Source organism: Canis lupus, chromosome 8 (assembly GCF_048164855.1).
Source record: "Canis lupus baileyi chromosome 8, mCanLup2.hap1, whole genome shotgun sequence".
NCBI classification, from domain to species: Eukaryota; Metazoa; Chordata; class Mammalia; order Carnivora; family Canidae; genus Canis; species Canis lupus.
In genome coordinates this window covers 56,889,187-56,909,744 of record NC_132845.1, presented here as the reverse complement: position 1 = coordinate 56,909,744, position 20,558 = coordinate 56,889,187, and the positions used below count along the sequence as shown (strand labels likewise).

At 39.7% G+C, this 20,558-nt stretch overlaps 1 long non-coding RNA gene across 4 annotated transcripts in view; it reads right to left on the bottom strand.

Moving 5' to 3' along the window:
* LOC140638613 (uncharacterized) overlaps positions 1 to 20,558 on the bottom strand; it is a 107,192-nt gene that overhangs the window by 55,282 nt on the left and 31,352 nt on the right. For 3 of the 4 annotated variants that reach the window (XR_012035634.1, XR_012035633.1, XR_012035636.1), the window contains exons 3-4: positions 8,235 to 8,393; positions 1,447 to 1,509 (exon numbers count right to left, since the gene is read on the bottom strand). This is a non-coding gene — a long non-coding RNA (uncharacterized lncRNA). The remainder of the gene's footprint in view (positions 1 to 1,446; positions 1,510 to 8,234; positions 8,394 to 20,558) is intronic. The other variant, XR_012035635.1, reaches the window with a different exon arrangement.

Here is a 20,558-nt window from a genome sequence, read left to right as displayed (position 1 = left end):
GACAGACCCCTCTCGGGATGACAGGGAGACCGGCTCTGCAATGCTTTACACATGAGAACTGCAATAATCGCTATTATTCGGTGTGATGGTGTGTGGCTTATAGCGTCTGTGACTTGACAATCAAGTAATGAGCTATTGATGAGGGAAATGAACCCGATGACAGCTGAGGCTGGAGACTATTAACATAGAAGCCTTTCCTGCTGAATGTTATCACCCGGGACTCTGGTAATAGCTAATAATTATAGCCACATTTATTGAGATGTTACTCTGTGCTGAGTGCTTTATACGGATTATTATATGCAAGTCTCACAACTCTATGAAAAGTTTATTACTATTCTGTTACAGATAAGGAATCTGGACGGACAACAACAAATACCACCAAGTGCTGGGAAATGGGAGCTCCAGGCACATTCATCACTAGAAAGGTTGGTAAGAGACACAGTAGCAAAGTGGCAAAACACTCATGGTCCCCTGAGCTCTGATTGTCCTCAGAGGAGGGATGCTCAGACTGGGCAGAAATGGGCAGTGACTGGTGATTCCCTAGAGATGGATGCTGCTCCTGCACTCGTCCACGGTACTAGGGAAAAAGCAGGGTCCGTGCCTTCTAGACATTTTTTTAAAGTATTTATTTATTTATTTATTTATTTATTTATTTATTTATTTATTTGAGAGAGAGCACAAGCAGCGGGAGCGGCAGGCAGAGGGAGAAGGAGAAGCGGACTCCTCATGGAACAGGGTCCCAGGACCCTGAGATCATGACTTGGGCCAAAGGAAAATGCTTAACCGATTGAGCCACACAAGGGCCTTGCCTTCCAGAGATTAATGCCCATGTAAATCACCTGGAGATCTTGTTAAAGATGCAGATTCTGATTCAGTAGGTCTGGGGTGAGGCCCATGATTCTGCATTCCTTTTTTTTTATGCAGTATTTTTTATTATTGTCATCACCATGATGAAGTGTTTAGACTGAGGAGCAGAAATTTTTTTTAAAGGTTTTATTTATTTATTCATGAGAGACAGAGAGAGAGAGAGAGAGAGAGAGGTAGAGACACAGGCAGAGGGAGAAGCAGGCTACATGCAGGGAGCCCGACGTGGGACTTGATCCTGGGTCTCCAGGATGAGGCCCTGGACTGAAGGCAGCGCTAAACCGCTGAGCCACCCGGGCTGCCCCAGGGTGCAAAAATGTTAAGCAATTTTTCCAAAGTACACAGTTGATATACAGTGGACCTGGGACATAAATCTCAGCAGGTCTTTTTTTTTTTTGTATGTATATATTTTTATTGGAGTTCGACATGCCAACATATAGCATAACACCCAGTGCTCATCCCATCAAGTGCCCCCCAGCATGCCTTAAAATCCTCCGGGGGATACTAGTGGGCAACTTCATGAAGGGGGAGGATCTAGGCAACTAGGTAACAATGGAGCTTTTGGTTAGTTAGAGAACCTACCTTGTTGAGAAGAGAGTAGCTCAGCTGTGGTTACAGCTTGTACTTCCCACTGAGCTGACAAATCTGCTGAGCAAACCAAGAAAAAAAAATCGCAAATTGAACATAAGCAAAATCCGGAAACTAATAAAATAAAAATTTTAACATTAATTTCCTAACATGGTAATATGTGTAATATTGTAGTAAATCAGCACCCAGTGAGTGAATGGCATATAAATTACTATAGCCAAGTTTCTTTTCATTTTAGCAATATCCCTCTACCTTAGCATGAGCTAACTGCAAAACTTATTTTTGGACAGCTCACTCTGATGTTATTTTGCCTCCCCTTGATTCAATAGCATCCTTTATCTGTTAGGTTCACCTCACTTATTTTTGCATTAGCCTGTGACAATTGAAGTCATGTGTGGTTGCTTTCATGAAGACAAATCAAAATCTTGATTTAATAATAACATCAGAAGCTAAAGTCTTTCATGAAAATAACTTTCAACTGAAAAAAGAAAAAAGAATCTTGTTTTTCTTCCTGCCAAAATAATCCAAATGAATACAAGAACCAAAAGACGTGAAATTATGTCATTTTGTTTGTTAATTTTTGAAACTAATTTTTTTAAACGTCTTTTTTTTTTTCTTCCCTCAAAACGGTGTATTTTGACTTCTTACTTCCTAATGTGAGAATATAGGTACTGATTTCAGTTCTGTTTTTGTTTCTTCTTTTTCTTTAAAGATTTTGTTTATTTGTTTGAGATAGAGAAAGAGTGAGAGCACAAGTCGGGGGCAGAGGGAGAGGGAGAGGGAGAAGCAGGTTCCCCGCTGAGCAAGGAGCCCAATGTGGGGCTCTATCCCAGGACCCTGGGATCATGACCTGAGCTGAAGGCAGTCGCTTAACCGACTGACCCACCCAGGCGCCCTCTGTTCCTGTTTCTAACTCTCAAGTTCTTCTGAATTGCTACGTTTACAGGTCAAATCCATAATGCCTACATGTTGTTCCCTGATGGTAATTAATCCTCTAAGCTTTATCCATAGGTTGATTCTGAGAATTGAAAATCAATAGTGATTTCATTATTATGACTGTTTAAATGTGGTTCACTACACACCCATAGCTATGATTAAATGGTCTTTCTTGTATGACTTTTTGCCTGGAGTTCAATTTTGGGGGGGAACCAATTACTTTAGCTGGGTTTTTAATTTTGTTCTATCACTTCTACAGCTTTCAAATTCTGCCAAGTTGTCCAGTTTCCCTGGAAAGTCCCTTCTGGGCTTTACACGTCTGGTGATGTCTTTATTCTATCATCCTATTTATTGATACTTGAGTTATATATTGAATTCTACAATGATATGATTTTCCCTCAGAAAGTCAAGCATTCCTAATAGCTAGAGTTGCTGATGGATCACTTGATGCTGTCTTTGTTTTTACTTTGGATTTTTTTTCTCAATTTTGTTTTTAGGGCTTCCTTTTTATCCTTAATATTCTGACATTTGGTGGTCGTGTGCTGTAGATATGGGCGTGTGGTTTGTTGTTGTTGTTTTAATTCATTGTGCTGGGCACTAGGTGTATGTTTTCAGTATGAATGTGAAGTCCTTCTGTTCTGCAAACATTGCCTCATTACTTCTTTGATACTTTCCCCTGTCATTTGTCTTTTGGTTAGATGTTAAACGCTCCTGCATTGACCCTCGGGTTTTCTTTCTCATATTTTCCACTTCTTTATTTTCCTGTTCTACTTCTCAGAGATTTCCCAGATCTGATTTTCCAAGTTTTCTGTCAAATTATTTTCTATGTGGACAAACAGATCTTTACTATAAGGAGGTATTTCTTGGTATGTGTTTATTCCATTTTCGCTGGAAAATGCTTGTTGCATGTTGCAACATTTCCCCAAATCTCTCCCAGAATGTACAGTAGAATTTTAGTTCCCTCCTGTCCTTTGCATGATGCCTGTTTCCTCCAGAATCATGTTTTGTGTCTGTTCCCTTCGATGATTTTCTTTCAGGTTGGAGGGCCTCACACTTGAAGACCTCTGAATGTTCCATTAAACCTGGTGAGGGCCCCGCAGCATGGACGGACCTTGCTCATTTTGTCAATTTGTTCAAAGTGACACCAGTTTGGGGAAACAAGTGAAGCATTCCCTGGTGAACCCCCTAAATGATAAAATGTAAAGGACATTCTTCTGGTGACTTCCAGTTTCTCTGAAAGGGAATACTCTTTTTTTTTTTTTTTTTTTTGGAAGTCTTGGCATAGAAGCCTGGCTTCCACGAATTATGTCCTGCAGGGTGAAGGGGTTTGTTTCAAAAACAGACTTTTGATTAATCACCTTGTTTTGTGCCTCACATCGTAACCCAACCCTCTTTTGCACATTTCATAGTGCTAAGGCTGTTACATACATGAAAGGCATACTGGCTTCCTCTTCATTGGAATCTTTTTCCTGTACATACTCTGGGCTGTGGCTTCCTGGATTCTGCTTCACCACTTTCTTTTCTTTTTTTTTTTTTTTTTAAGGTTTTCTTTCTTTCCTTTTCTTTTTAAGAGAGAGAGAGAGCAGGGGCAGAGGGAGAGGGAGAAGTAGACTCTCCACTGAACAGGGAGCCTCACAATGTAGGGCTCCATCCCAGGACTCTGAGATCATGACCTGAGCCAAAGGCAGACTCTCAACCAACAGAGCCACCCAGGTGCCCTTGCTTCACCACTTTCTAATCATCTGTATCTTACCCATCTTCCAGGGATTTGGTGAACTCTTCCTACTGATGGCTTTTTCATCTTTTTTCATTGAGCATTTAGACATTATTTTCATTCCTATACTATCTTTTATTGACATATTGGTAGAGAGAGGGAACAAACTCATATGGCCAAGAAGTCAACTTCAAACAGAAGTCATTAATATCACTTTAACATAAGAAATGCCAATCCACTGACAGACTGATCTGCTTGCCTAGATCTTTAAAGATAAATTCTGCCTGTAATTGGCACTTGTGATTACTTAGTGCCAGTGAAATTACAAATGAAGTGCAAAGACAGTACTTGATCATAAGTATATGTTTCAAATAAGATTTTTTCACCTGTAAGTAATAGGAAACCTTGACTCAATATGTTTAAACAATAAGGAAACTTATTATCTCATTAGGTCTAGGTTAGGCAGGACCCAGAGTCAGTAAAATTGGGACTCTGTTTCCATTACTCTGAGATTTTTTTTTTCTGTATATGGACTCACATTAGCTTCCATCATGATGACAAGGTGGCCTCCTCCATGTACACAGGATGGTTTCTTGCATGTACCCATGCTGGCTTCCTGCACGTGCACAGGATGGCTTCTTGCATGTACCCAGGATGACTTCCTGCATGTACCCAAGATGACTTCGTGCATTTACATAGGATGGCTTCCTTCATGTGCACAGGATGGCTTCCTATATGTACCCGAGATGGCTTCCTGCATGGTCTCTGGAGACAACTAGGGAAACTGGTTTCCCATTTTTTTATCTTGTGAATGAGAGAGGGGGAAAAATCCTTTCCCCTCACCATAAAGTAAAAGGTCATCCCAGCAGTCTTGTCCCTTTAAGTCACTAGGAAATGCTAATTTACTTAAATCTGGGTTTCTGAAACAGTTGCAAGGGAAATAGGATTGTCATGATTTGCATAAAGAAACCAGAATCTGTCTTTAGAACATGGGCTGAGTGAAGGGTGGGAATATCTGAAGAAAAGAAAAGGTGAGGCTTTGAAAAAGATGAATGGGGGAAAGGACACAGGATAGATAATCAACTGTATCTACCACTGATGGTCATGTCAGTGATCTAAGATATCCTTATGTTTTAATTCTTATTTTTTTAAGGATTTTATTTATTTATTTATGAGAAACAGAGAGGCAGAGAGAGAAGCAAGCTCCCCATGGAGCAAGGAGTCCAATGTAGGACTCGACCCCAGGACCCTGGGATCATGACCTGATCCAAAGGCAGATGCTCAACCATTGAGCCACCCACAAACCCCCGTTTTAATTTTTGTTAATGCCAACATGTCAATGTACCATTTAAATATCCCCATAGAAAATTCTCAGGCACCTGACAACACTTATGAAATACCTCACCTCACCATACTACCCCATTTCTCCAGGTGTGGGCTTCCCATCCATGACATCTCTACACTCCCTACAAGGAGGCATGCTCAGTTTTCTGTGTCCTCAAAGGTGAAAGTTGCCTGGAGGGTTTTAATTGCCAGTCCTGAGAAAAGAGTGCCCAGCAAAGGTTTCAAGTCCGCTTTATGGGAGGTAATGCTAACTTGCTGTCCCCATGCCAGTGATGTTTGAAAAGGGATTGCAATGATTACCATTCTCCAACACTGCCATTCCTTCCTCAATTTATAGCCCATGCTTAGCAGCTGATCATGCTGGTGCCTGCCTCCACCTCCCACACTGATACTGTGAGTGCAAGTAATTCATCTTCAAATGTATTACTCAAGTGTCAACAGAGCTAGGTCCATCCAAGCAATATCAGAGTCCAATTAAAGCAGGAACTTGCAAAGTAAGTGAATGATATTTTACCTAGATGAATTTCTCAGATGATGATGGTCTATGTTTTGTTAGTAAAGTCTGAAAAATTATGTAGCTTGAGAAAACTGAACAAGTTAAGTTCAGGCAACTTTGTTTTTATTAATGTGTTCATTCCACAGATATTCCAGAATGTCTACTACGTGGAAGCAGCTAATGGGCCTCACAGGAAGACCCTGTGTTCCCCACCAGCAGAGTGGTGTCTTAAATAAAGTTCCCCAGGAACAGCCTACTGAGATGGAAGTTTGTGAGCAGGAGGCATATTAGAGGTGCTCTTGGTATTAATACCCGTAAGGCAGTGAGTGGAGAAAGATTGACAAGAAGAAGAAGATGAATAGCAATGCAGTTGTGGCAAAGACCTGAGCTCATCCCACAGGGAGGTCTGGATGAAGGATAATCTTCTGTCTTTGTCCTGAGGTAAAGCAAGGAGCTCAGGCCTCCGCATCTCTACTTGACCAGCCACGGTGATTTAGCTGGTCCTGAGGAAAGGTCATAACCTTGGGCAAGGCAGGTCCCCTCACTCAAGAAACTTCCTGTAGAGTGACTCAGCTGTGAACAGTCTGCAGACAGTACTCCTGGAAACTAGGGAATGAGTTCTTCAGTTCTGAGGGAAATCCAAGCACCTCATCACTGTGTCCACTACAGGCAGCAGAGTTAAAAATGTCTAGCTTGACTTTGGTCAAGGGAGAATTAGAAAGTACCTGTCTTGTGATGCATGGGTGGTTCAGTTGGTTAAGCATCTGCCTTTGGCTCATGTCATGATCTCAGGGTCCTGTGACTGAGCCCCGGGTTGGGCTCCCTGCTCAGTGAGGAGTCTACTTCTCCCTCTCTCTGTGCCCCTCCCCCTTCTCTTGCTCTCTGTCTCTCAAATAAATAAATAAAATCTTTAAAAAAAAAAAAAAAGAAGTACCTGTCTTGAAGCCCTACTGCTATTCCAAACATATGATGACAAAAGATAAAATATAGCAAGTAATAAGCAAAAACTGACATTTATATAAGGTATTATAAAACCCCATATTAAGAAGATGTACCTAGTGGTGCCCAGAGGGCTCATTACATTAAGTGTCTAACTCTTGGTTTTGGTTCAGGTGGTGATCTCAGGATCATGAGATCAACCCCCATGTTTGCTCCATGCTGGGCATGGAATTTTCTTGGGATTCTCTCTCTCCTTCTCACTCTCCTCCCCCTAACCCCACTCATGCATGCTCTCTCTCTCTAAAAAAAAAAAAAAAAAAAAAAGAAGATACATACTTATACTTGACACATTGCCCTAATATTAACTTTCTTCATGCACACAAGATGGTTCCTAATGGCGATAAGATGGCTCCCTTTAAGAATTAGAGCCACAGAGTCCTTATTTATATCCTATGAGAAGGAGAGGGGAAAATTTACCTTTCTTTTAACCACAAAATCAAGTCTTTACCTCCCACCATGTGCCACATCAATCCAAAGTCAGCCAAGGACAACATATCTGCAGGTCAGGAGCCCAAGGTGGTGAAGGGGCTGCTGGAGCAGAGAAAAGGCAGCCAGGAGTTTGGCTCCGACAAGAAAATGGAGACTAAACATTCCCCATGACGGGAAGGGGATGAGAGCCAAGATGACTGCGTGAGCCTAGGAGCTAGACTGTCTTTTCCCACCTCTGAAAGAAAGCTGAGAAAGCTGAGATTTTACTACAATGGGATAATGAGGCAGGCAGGAGGGACTAGACACAGCTTCTACCCAAAACTTGGATGAGCAGCCCAATGGCTCAGTAGCTGCATCTGTGTCAGTGCAATATTATCAACAACAGCCTTAATCCAACATGAGAAAACAGGGTTCTGGGCTGGGGGGGTCCTGAAGAGCCAGCTGCAAGCCAGAGGAGTGGGCACAGTAAAAAAAAAAAAAAAAAAACAGGAAGGAAGAAAAGATGTTCACTGAAGATGAGCCTACGGTGCAAAATCACAACACATGCAATGAGATCTAATATTAAAAAGAAATCCTATAGAATCAACAATGAACAATCATTAATGGGTGATCATTAATGAAAATGGCAATAATGAAAATAATAGAAAAATCTGAAGTTAGCATTAAAATAGTTAAGTTCTGGAGACTGATGCTAGCAGCATGATGGCAGAAGACATCCTCCATTTTTCTCCTCCACCAATAACAAAATTCATCATCCATCATGGACAAAAGTACCTTCAGAAAGCTGTGGGATCCAACACTTTATGCCAAGGGCCCTGGAAGGAGTCTCACCCACCCATGTATCAGGTAAATAGGCAGACAGACCTTGGTCCTGGCCGTGGATCCAGTGGTTCATGAACTGGCTCCAGCTCCTCTCAGCCACAATCGGGGAACCCCAGGAAAGTGCTTCCTAAGATAATCACCCACAGATGAGAGAAGCTTTATGGAAGTCCAGGTTTCGAGACAAGAATCTCCAGCACACTGCTGGAACAAAAAAAGTATGTATGAGTTTGGGCAATAGGGAGTTATTGATCAAAGAGTTCAAATCCCAGCTATAAGATGAATAAGTTCTGGGGATCCAATGTATAACATACTGATTAGAATACTATATTACATACTTGAAAGTTGCTAAAGGAGTAAATCTTAAATATTCTCACACAAAAAAGAAACAGTAATTTGGTGATGTACTGGAGCTATCTCATGCTACAGTGGCAATCATATTACAACATACAAATGTACTCTATCAACATGTACAACTTAGTCTCACACAATGCTATATGTCAATTATATCTCAAAAAGGTAGGAACAAAGTGAAAATCGAATTAAAAATAAAACAAGAAGTTATGAGGGGATACAAGTATTTACTTCTTAAAAAGTAATCTCTAGGGGCACCAGGGTGGCTCAGTCGGGTTAAGTGTCTGCCTTCAGCTCAGGTCATGATCCTAACGTCCTGGAATTGAGCTCCACATCAGGCTCTCCACTCAGTGGGAAGCCTGTGTCTCCCTCTCCCTCTGCTGCTTCATCTCCTTGTGCTCTCTATCTTTCTCTCAAATAAATAAATAAATAAAATATTTTTTAAAAAGTAATCTCTAAAAAAAAAAAAAAGTAATCTCTACACCTAATGTGGGGCTCAAACTCAGAACCCCAGACCAAGAGTTGCATACGCTACCGAATAAGCCAGCCAAGTGCCCCACAAGCATTATAAAATGTATATTTTAAAAGTGTCTCCTAAAAATGTTGGAAATGAAAAATGTGGTCATTAAAATCTTTAAATCTGTAGATGATATAAACTCCACACTGGATATAATTAGCAAGAATTCGTGAATTGGAGGATACTACTTAGAATTCCACAAAAATGCATCATAGAGAGATAAAAATATTTTTTTCATTAAGCTATAGTTTAAAAACATGGAGAATAAATTGATGGGCTCCAAAATATGGCTAATAGGAATGTTAAAAGTATAGGATAAAGCAAGTGGCAGAGCAGAGATATTTAGAAAGATAATAGTTGAGAATTTTCCAGACATGCTGAGAGAAGCTCCAAATCCAGGTAGCATAAATGAAAATAAATGCACATCTAGGCACATCCTAGTGAAAAGTAGACACATGAAGAAAAAAAAATCTTTAGGTTACCAGAAAGAAGATACAGATTACCCACAAAGGAATAACAATTACATTCTTAGCTGACTGCTCAGCCACAACAATTGATTCCAGAAGGCAATGGAGTGATATATCTTCCCAGTGCTGAGGGAAAAGAATCATAACCTGTAATTTCATATCTGGCTAAATGTAAAGGCAAATTAAAGGTACTTGCAAATATACAAAGATTAAAAGAATGTACTGCCTGCAGATCCTTCTGGACATAATTCAGGAAGAAAGATAATTTCTGTGCTGGGTAGGCAGCCAAGAAACAAACATTTATTGAGTATCTACTACACATACTGCAGGTACATGATCCCTGTCCGTCCAGAGTTTATGTCTAGCTCCGAGGACTAAGCTGAAGAGAATCTCAGACAAAAGGAACTGAGGGTACAAAGGTATTGGGCATGAAACCACAGAGGAGTAACCAAGAGTAATGAAGTTCAATGGCTCATGGGCTTTCAAGAGACCAAACTAAATATAAATAGTTTGAGTCCAGGGTATGCTTAATGAAGAACTACTAGGGGCTTTTAAGAATTATTATGGGGATTTGGGGGCGCCTGGATGGCTCAGTCTGTTGTGTCCAAGTCTTGATTTTGGCTCAGGGCATGGTCTCAGGGGCTGTGAGAGTGAGCCCTGGGTTGGGCTCTGCACTCGGTGCAGAATCTGCTTGAGATTCTCTCCCTGCCCCTCTCCCAACTCATGCTCTCACTCTCCCACTCTCTCCCTTTTAACTAAAAGAGACAGAGAGAGAGAGAGAGAGATAAAATCTTTAAAAAAACAGAGTGATTAAGTGGAGTTGAATCCTGGTCTTTTCAGTTTGGGATCAATACCATAAAAAAAATGGGAATATAGAGTATGAGAATCTCCAAACTTTCCTTCCAGGGAGAATAGAAGTAAAACACTCTATGGAGACACTGAATAGATGCCAGCCCTTTTCTGTATACCATTTCATGTATCTGAATTTCTCCCATCCTAGCTATTGACCAACTTTATGTTTTTATGCTGTGGGTCAGAGAGGGAGAGGGTGTGAGCAGGATAAATTCTGAATGAAAGAGCAACAAACTGAAACAAAAAGATAAACCCCTGACCTTTATTTAGTTTTGCTTTCTGAAGAAAGATGTGCACATGAATTTGTTTCCCTAGCTACCATGCATAAAAATAGAAGATGCAGTATTTGGTAATTTTATGGCTATTAGAATGATAAAGTGTCATGGAAAGTTATTGCATTTGAAGACAGTATTCTCATGCACAGACTCTGGGGAGCAGGGAAAGATGGGGGGAGACACCATCACATACAGAAATAGTTTGTGTGTTTATAGGTCATTTTAGCCAAGTTCTGTGTACACAGCAGGCAAAATGCTAGTCAGCAGTGGCTTATGTATGCTCTCAGGAATTAGCTGACAACATAGCTCCTCTGAAGGTAAGCAGAATGTAATGAATCTGACACTGGAGTTTCTTCATCCAGAAGCACACAAAACTGGCCAGTTTGCTTTTGTGCTGGAGGAAACACATGGCGCCACACGCAGGAAGCAAGCACACTGATACAGCCATGAATACACCTTCTCTGGGACACACAGTCCTTTCAAAAGAGGACAAGAAGGCCAAAGGAGTGTTCGACACTGTAAATGGCTGGGAAATTGGAGTGATTCACTTTTGTCTAGGGAAACTATTGAGTTCTACATCCTGAAAATTCAGTCATTGGAGTTGAATGGGAAAAAATTAAGAGAAGGACATTTTTTGATGAAGCTAAAAGTTTTCTTGACAGATAATCCAATGCAACCCTTGGAACCCATATACATCCTGATTATATTCACAAAAAAAAAAAGTGAATGGAGAGGACAGCCACTGTGATGGTCTTCTCTGGGATTCCATGAACTTTGGCAATAGAAACGTTTTCCTTGCACTCCCAAGGGACTTGAGTAGAGCACCTGACTACCCTTAGGCTATACCATAGTGAAACCAGAGATGATAGCTCATTGTCATTTTCAAAAATGTCAACCATGCCTCCTCTCTTTGTAATGTATCTCACCATTGGGAAAGTCTTCCTAACATTTCAAGTTGTTAAATTTACTAATATTTCCCATCATGCCCTAGTGTTTATGCTCCAAAGGCCTCCACTGCCTATGAATTCATATAAAACATTTAGAATAACAAATATGCCTCTACTTCTCTTTCTTCCTACATACATCTTTCTCCAGGATACTCTCTTTTACTGCCCCAGCATTCTGTGTTTCAGTCACACCAAAGCATTCTTGCTTTTCAGAATATGCCACCCCTCCTTGACATCTGCTCTGGATACTCCTTGTGAACTGGCTTACTCAATCCTTCCTAGCCCACTCCCACAAACAGAAATTAAGTACTCATCACTTCCAGCCTCTTGGAATCAAGGGGTGATCAAAGAAATTGTAGTGGTACTCAGCCTCCACCCTTCATCTAAATGTCGAAGGGGTTCACTGAGATGGTGGGAGCTGAGAAGACAAGATGTTAGCTACTGATTCCTCTTGGACCATGGCTTCACTATGGCTGAACTACTGACTTCAGGCAGTTTTTTCAAGAGGAAGGCCACAAAGTCTGGTCTAGAGCTGTAGCAATAAGCTGAAAAAGCATAATGTGCTTGTGTCACCCCCAGTCCCTTACCACTTTTATTCCTATGTCAAGGGATCTGCCTTCCATCATCTTGTTAACCTCCACCTGTTATCCCTCATTGGTCCAAATGCTCTAAGATCAATATATCAGAATATATATTCATCTCTTTAACTCTTAAGTCAAACACATTAAGAGTGGGAGCCTATTTCTCATTGAGTCAACTATTTTATCTCGATTAATGAGGAAAATTTTAGTAATAAGAAAGTAAAAGAAAGAAGCCTGTCGTATTGAGTACAAGGTTTTTACTTGCCTCTTTACTCAAGAGGATACTCCCAAACCTAAAAGTTTTCCTTTTTTTTTGTTTCAATTCCGCTTTGTATTCCTCCAAGTCAAAGCAATAAGCATAACAATTCTTGAAAACACTCCACTACATGTCATTATCCTTTACATATACTTCTTCTGGCTAATTAATTACACTTAAAAATAAATGTGTATGTGTTAAAGAGTTAACAATGAACTCCCACACGTTAATGATTGGATTTATAATACTTTAATTATACAGCAAGATTTAAATAAAATAATTAGGCCAAATATATGTTTTTCTGCAATCTGGCCTCTACTCAACATTAAACTGCAACTCCATATCTGCATTGAAAGTTTTCCCACATTTCTTCCAAGAACTTTAGGTCTGCTTCAAGGTCAGGCTTCTCTCTCTCTTCCACTTCCTCTTCTGAGTCCTTTTTTCAACTTTCCAGATGGTGGGGTAACAAAGGGCGAGAACTGTCAACCCCAAGGGAGAGAAATATTTTATCACATATAATTTAGAATGGCAAGTGTACTGTGATAGAGAAGGTAGACTGATTTTGAAGTGGTTTTATTATTATTTTGGTTTTCCACAAATGCCTGCACCAGGGCCAACTTCTCCCCATCCTCCCCACCACGCTGGAAGGCCACTGCCTCCAAATGAAAGCAATGCCTTCCTTTTTATCTCTTTCTTTGTATACCACTTACTTGTAATTTACCATATTTTGTCTTATGTGGAGGGTATTTGCATCCATATTTTATCACAAGTTGCTTGAAATCAGGTACTATATCTCCCCAACCCCCATCCCTATCCCAGCAGGGTGATGAAAACAAAAAAGGCCATCGGTCCACACTGGTTTAATTAATAAGTCACAAGTGAAAATAGTTAAGAGAACTGAGACCCAGAGAGGTCAAGTAACTTGTCCAAAGTCACAGAGAGTTATCAGTAGTGCCAGGATTGGAATTCTTGACTATCTGATTTAAGTAAAGCCATTAATCGTGCAGAAACTGCCCATTCATGCTACTAAATTAAACTCAGAGAAGGCTGGCCAGTTATTTCACTGCAGCAATTACTGGTCATAGAAGAGTATCTGAGGTCACAGGTATATATACTTTCTCCAGACAAAAGTGAAATATCAAGAAGTTGGGCCAATTTCCTATTTTTGATTATTCTTTGAGTGTGCTATGCCTTTCTATCTTTTGAGGAAGAATATAAGGAGGAAAAGCATTCACAGGTTTTTTTCAGCCTAATTGAAATATTCTCTACATCAAATATGTTCAATGTAGTAGAAACTGCAGATGTTATTGCTTTAATTTTATAACCCAATTATTCTTTTATTTCTAGTTGTCTTCAGAATAAATTAACTCTTATCAGCTATTCAAATAGGTAATTATCATAAAGCTAAATACCACACAACCTCATAATCCATGTCAATTTATAGACTAAACTGGAGTAAAATCATGCTCCGGAGTTACAGGAAAGGAACTCCAGATTTTTATTATTTCTCAACATTTTTTGTGGAATACCCAAATGAAATTTAACAAGGAAATGATTTCTTTTTTTGTGAAGAAAGGGGTTTAGAATAGGCTTTTTTATTATAGTGGAATGAATGCTAAACTTAAGGCAAAAAAGATAATGAGTTTGGGTACAAGACATAATTTACCAGCTATGTGACTCTGGCCAAATTATGTTATCCCTTTGAGTTTCAATTTCCTTCTCTCTAGCAGAAAGATTTGGGATATTTTATTCTAAGATCCTTTCTATCTATAAAATCCCATGACCTTATGCTTCTGATGGTGCTATAATAGTCTGGCCAGGACGTCTCAGAACTCAACACTTTATGGTTATAATAGATAAGGTCAAGTCAAGTGGCCTGCAAGAACAAAACTGTACTCATCTCTATCACCTCAGGACAGGGCCAGAATTCAGGTGAAGTTAGTGAGACACTCACATTAGTGCAAAGTTTAAGGGTGTCTCCTCAAATCTCAATCATCAAGAGAAATATTATTTTAATGCAATATTTTAAAAAGTCAAAATTAATGCAAAAATGCACAATGAGTAAATATCAATATTTTAAACAAGTATAGGATCAATGCTCAGGGAGCAGAGGTGTATATTAGTCAGAACAGGTTTATTGATGCTGAAGGTTCTTTAAAAGGCATAATTCCAGGGGTGCCTGAGTGATTCATTCAGTTAAATATCTGCCTCAGGCCCAGGTCATGATCCCAAGGTCCTGGTATTGAGCCCTTTAACAGGCTCCCTGCTCAGTGTGTGTGGGGGTGTCTTTCTCTCTTGCTCTCTCTCTCTCTTAAACAAACAAACAGGGACACTGGGTGGCTCAGTGGTTGAGTATCTGCCTTTGGCTCAGGTCATGATCCCAGAATCCCAGGATTGAACCACACACTGGGCTCCCTGCTCAGTGGGAGTCTGCTTCTCCCTTTGCCTTGCACCCTGCTTGTGCTCTCTCTCCCTCTCAAAAGAATAAATAAAATCTTTAAAAATAATAAAATCTTTAAAGAAATAAGAGAAGGGTGGAATAATATTAACTGTCTATTACTGTATAACAAATTACTCCAAATGTAGGAGCTTAGAACAACATATAGGGCACCTGGGTAGCTCAGTCACTGAGCATCTGCCTTTGGCTCAGGTCATGATCCCAGGGTCCCAGGATCAAGTCCCGCATCGGGCTCCCTGTAGGGAGACTGTTTCTCCCTCTGCTTATGTCTCTGCCTCTCTGTCTGTGTCTCTCATGAATAAATGAATAAAATCTTTAAAAAAAAAAAAAACAAATATGTCCCTCAGTTTCTGTCAATCAGGAATCCAAAAGTTGCTGAGTGGTTATGGCTCAGTATCCTTCATGAGATGGCAATTGAGATGCAAGCTGGAGCTCTGGTCATATAAGCACTTGACTGAGGGAGAATCTACTTCCAAACCCACTCATGTGCTTGTATGCAGGCCTCAGATATCCACTACCAAGATCACTCAATGGTTGGCAGCAAGCCTTAGTTTCTAGCTATGTGGGCCTGAGTGTTCTCCTGACATGGCTTCTCTCTCTCCTAAGGGCCATCTCATGACATGGTAAGTGGCCTTAGCACAAGAGAGAGAGAGATGTGAAGAATCCAAAGTGAAGTCATCCTTCCACTTAGGGTCCCAATCAATCCATTCTAGCCATCTCCAGACATCTGAGCCTCTCCCACTGAAATCCCAAGCATTGTAGAGCAGAGACAAATAATAAATAGCCCCCATTATGTCCTAGTTCAATTCCAAACTGAAATAACTATCAGCATAATAAATTGGTTGTTCTTATATGCCTCTAAGTCTTGAAGTGGTTTGTAACACAACAATAAATGACTAGATTATAAATTGTTACTCAGAGTGGGGTGCTGCCATTAAAAAAAAAAAGATACATAACATTGTCTTTCAGACTGAGTTGTAGACAAGAGCAGAGAAAGCCTCAAGGAGTCTTCATGAAAGCTTGGAGTTCAGTAAGGAACTTACTGTCTGAGACTGGAGTAAAGAAGATATGTATCCTTAACAGTGAAAAGTTTGGCAGCATATTGCCTGAGGTAATATGGAAAATAGGAAATATACAGAAAATGTATGGATTTGGCTAAGGAAATTCCCTGGAAGAATATTGATACTGCCAGTTGATTTTATTAAGCTACATGTACAGAGAAAGATGAACTAAAAAAAAAAAAAAAGGAACTCTTCAGTTTTCAATTTCAATAAGAATTGAGAGGAAATATAAGGGAACCAGAACCTGTAGTTTCAAAAAGAAAACCACTTTTCATTCCCAGACCATCAAGACAGTAGAGAGGTCTTGATAGAAGAGATAGCCTCAGGGCAAAGATCATCTCAAGGATGGAACTGAGATTTTTTTGTTTATACTTCAGAAAGATTTGTGGGCATGCCTCATGGACTCTCTCAACTAGACAAAAAAGCTTCTGAACATCTTAAGAGAGCTGTCTCATTGCACTCAGACTCTAAAATGAAGCCAGAGACAGCTTGTCATGAAAACATCTGTGAGTGTTGTTTTTGCGTAATGGAGTGAAGCTGAATAAGATTTATAGGAAAGTCACATAATATTTAAGAGAACTAAATTGGTATAAGTACTGGTGACTCATAAAAGGGACAGAAAGAGCATAAAATTAAGGGTTTCCAACTTTCTATGGGAAGAGAGCTGAGAAGGCTACTCAGTTGCAAAAGTGATCTATTTCTTATGGAATGGAAAGGTCTGAGAGCATGTAACCAAGAGCCATGGGAAATCATTCCCGGGGAGTAAAACTGGACCCTAATCAAAGAACCAGCAATGCATTTCTGACTGGATTTCAGAATTGCTACAGACTAGTTACTGCTGTGTGCTTCCCATATCTTTTCCTTTAGTGTCTGTTGTGATTGTCCTATTTATGTCTTTCTCTTGCATGTTATGTGTATTTGGGAGATTAGATAGCCTAGCTCTTTAATTCATAGGTCTTCAGATAAAGAGGATTTGTACTCATCTAAAGACATTCATCTATACCAGGACTTGATCTAGATGATAATGCCCTACAACTTGAACCAGTGCCATGATGGGGTAAGACATGGGTGGTGTTGGAAAAGAATGAGCATTTTTCATGTTAGAGAAATGCATCTGTGGCCAGAAAGCAGACTGTGACGGGGATGAAAGATGGCCACAAGTTCTTTGACCCTCACCTCCATCCATCCCCCTCTCCATTGAATCTGAGCTGAACTGTGAATTCTTTGACCACTAGAGTGACACGGTACCAGTTCAGAGACTAGCCTTAAGAGTACTTGTAGCTTTTACCTGGTCTCCTGCCATTATGGCTGAGTTATGATATGTTGTGCAAATGATGTCAAAATCTGTGATTTGTTCCTTACTCTTATTTCAAGATCACTATGAGCTGACTGAAATTGTGGCCCATATCTTCTTTGTTATAGGTCAGAGGATGAATAAATTGCCTCTGTCTGGACTGTAATAGTTTCATGGTGGAAGGGAACAATGAAATGGAGTAACCATGTGTTGGCTATTGGAGCTTCTCCTTGGAGCTCCTCATATCTGTTCACAGCGTATTGATGAAAACCAGTCACATGGCTCAAACCTACCTGCAAAGAAGCTTGGAAATGGGAAGACATTCACAAGTGCTTGGTCAGCAGTAAATGTTTTCATCAGAGAGGGAATATCATCTAACTCATAAAAACTCCCCTTTCTCTGAGGGCTGTTTAAAGGGTCAGAGGTGCTTTGCATCTTGAGTGATAACATCCAATACAAGGTTATGCCAAACCTCCTGTCTTTTTGAATCATGGGATCGTAATAAGATTTTAATTTTATTTGGAGAAATTAAAAAATATGACCAGAGCTGCACTCTGACTATCATAAAGTAGCTTAGACTGCTTAAGCTAGTATTTTCCATGGAAATCTTAGAGAGAAAAATTAAATGACTAAGCTCAAAGAAAAATCTTTCCTGGAAGTCCCCCAGAAGTGCTTGTTAAAAAACCATCCTGGCAACATCTGGGACTGAATTTTAGAGTTCTCAGATTGGAAGCAGGGAGACTAGTTAGGAGGCTGTTGCAGGAATATAGGCCAAAAATAACGAGTTCTTGGCCAAGGTGAAGAAGTTGGAGGTGGAACGAGGGGATATATTGTGAAGATATTACAGAGATAGAAAGAAAGAACTTGAGGAACAAATGTTTGTGGGTGGAAAATCCACAAAGTCGGAAACGAGGGTGTATCAAATATTTTTAAAATAAAAAATTAAAGTCCCAGAATAAAATATGGGTGAAAGTTATTGCTTTTCTTTTTATAAATAGGGAATCCAGAAAATATCAAATATGGAGACATCTGACTATGGGAGTTTGAAAAGTGCCTGCACTCTTCCAATATATGTGTATACAAAGTCAAAAATAAAAGGGAAACAAAGTACAAACTGTGGGGGTGGGGGGTTGGGGGATGTTGCAACACAAATAATAGGGAGTGAATGCCCTAATATGTAAAGATTGCTTTTAAGTCAATGATAAAACATGAACTCCAAAATCCAAAATGGTCAAAAGTCATGAAGACACAACTCCCCAAATAAGAAATAAACATAGGATGTTCATTTTCACTGATGACCAAAAAATTAAAAATTTAAAACATGCCACCAACTTTTACCACCAGATTGCAAATGTTGAAAATATTTACAAAATCTAATGTTACTAACCATTTTGGGGAAATGACAGTTCCCAATCATTGTTGATGAAAGCATTAATAACGATAATTTTTCTCCAGAGAAGTATGATAATACATAAACAGTTTTACATGGTATCTTTTGACTCAGCAATTTGACTTCAAGAATTTATGGAAAAAAATATAATTGTGCAAGTATTTTTTTAAAGTATATTCAAGGTTGTTCATTATGAGAATAAACCTACTTGGAAACCTTAATATACATTAGTAAGGAGACCTTGTTAAATAAATCATATTGTGTTCAACAAAAATGAAACTCAGCCCTTTTTGATTTGTATTTATTGACCTAGAAAGCTGGCTAAATTATATTGTTTAATAAAAAACAAAACTACAATATTGTATGGTTTGATCATAAGTAGACAACTTTATGATTACAATCAAACCAACTTATTCAAAAAGGGGAGATTTCCATGAAAACATGAGGGAATCCCATAGCCTCTAAGAAAGAATTCCAACCAGGGCCAGCAACACATGTTGTCCTAACTCTCTCAGACTCTCTCCTCTCCTTCTCCTTCAATAGGCATCTTCTTTTTTTTTTTATTTTTTTATTTTTATTTATTTATGATAGTCACACACACACAGAGAGAGAGAGAGGCAGAGACACAGGCAGAGGGAGAAGCAGGCTCCATGCACGGGGAGCCCGACGTGGGACTCGATCCCGGGTCTCCAGGATCGTGCCCTGGCAATAGGCATCTTCTTAAGCTCAGTCCTCTGGGACTATTTTCCAGTCCATAGAGCAGAAATATGGCCACCACTATCATATCCTAGATTTGCATTTTTTTTAGTTCAACAAAGCAGCCAAATTAGACCAGAATATTTTGGTTTCAACTCCCAAGTCCTTGAGAATCCACTCTGGTTGAGTCAGTCCAGGGGACCATCCAATCCTGACTTAATCAACTGTTAATTAGGTAACAGTGTCATATTGTATAAAATTGTTCACCCTGTGGTAGCCAAGGGTGGAGTGAGGTGACTTTGTTTTTCTAAAATGAGAAAACCCAGAGTGGATGAACTAATGACATTAGACTATTGGCATCCAGTATAATCTACCCATTTGCTCTCTAGAAAACACAGATGGTCACTTCTCCCATACATTTCAAAACTGCAACATTTAAGCAACAAAGCCAAGCAGGAAGCATAGTAGCTACCTTGCAGGTGATAGCAAGATCTAGTTCTCTGGGTGATGTATATTTTTTCTCCAGGACCATATCCAACAGATTCTTACTATCTGATATTATATATATTTTTAAATGGATACAAAATAGTGGAGGAAAACAGCCTAAGTGCAATAAAAATTGTTACTTGAAAATGACAGTAAAGGAGAAACTGCATCTCAGCCACTGGTCCAAGAGCACATATCTATTACAGGGTTTCTCAACCATGACATCACTGATCTTTTGGGCTAGATAATTTTTTGATATGGCGGGCTTTTTTATATCTAGCCTGTACCTATTAGATGCCATAGTACTTCCCCTCAGTTGTGACAATCAACAATTCCCCCAACCTCCCTCCTGGGACAAAAATCTCTACCAATTGGGAATTACTGGTGTATTAGGACAGAAAAGGATAGTTTGTAACAATGAAGAAATAAAGCCATTAGTCTTCTGGTGGAAAAATAAATTTCTTGTTCTGAACTTTTGTTGCTCTAAAGTCTGCCTAATGAAGATGTCTTCCTTGGGGTGCCTGGGTGGCTCAGTTGGTTAAGTATCTGCCTTTGGCTCAGGTCATAATCTTAGTGTCCTGGGATCAAGCCCCCTGTCGGGCTCCCTGCTCAATTTGGGGAGGGGGGAATCTGTGTGTCCCTCTCCCTCTGCCTCTACCCTATACATGCTCTGCCTCTCTCAAAAAAAAAAAAAAAAAAGAAAAGAAAACATCTTCCTTGTCAACTGATTTTCAG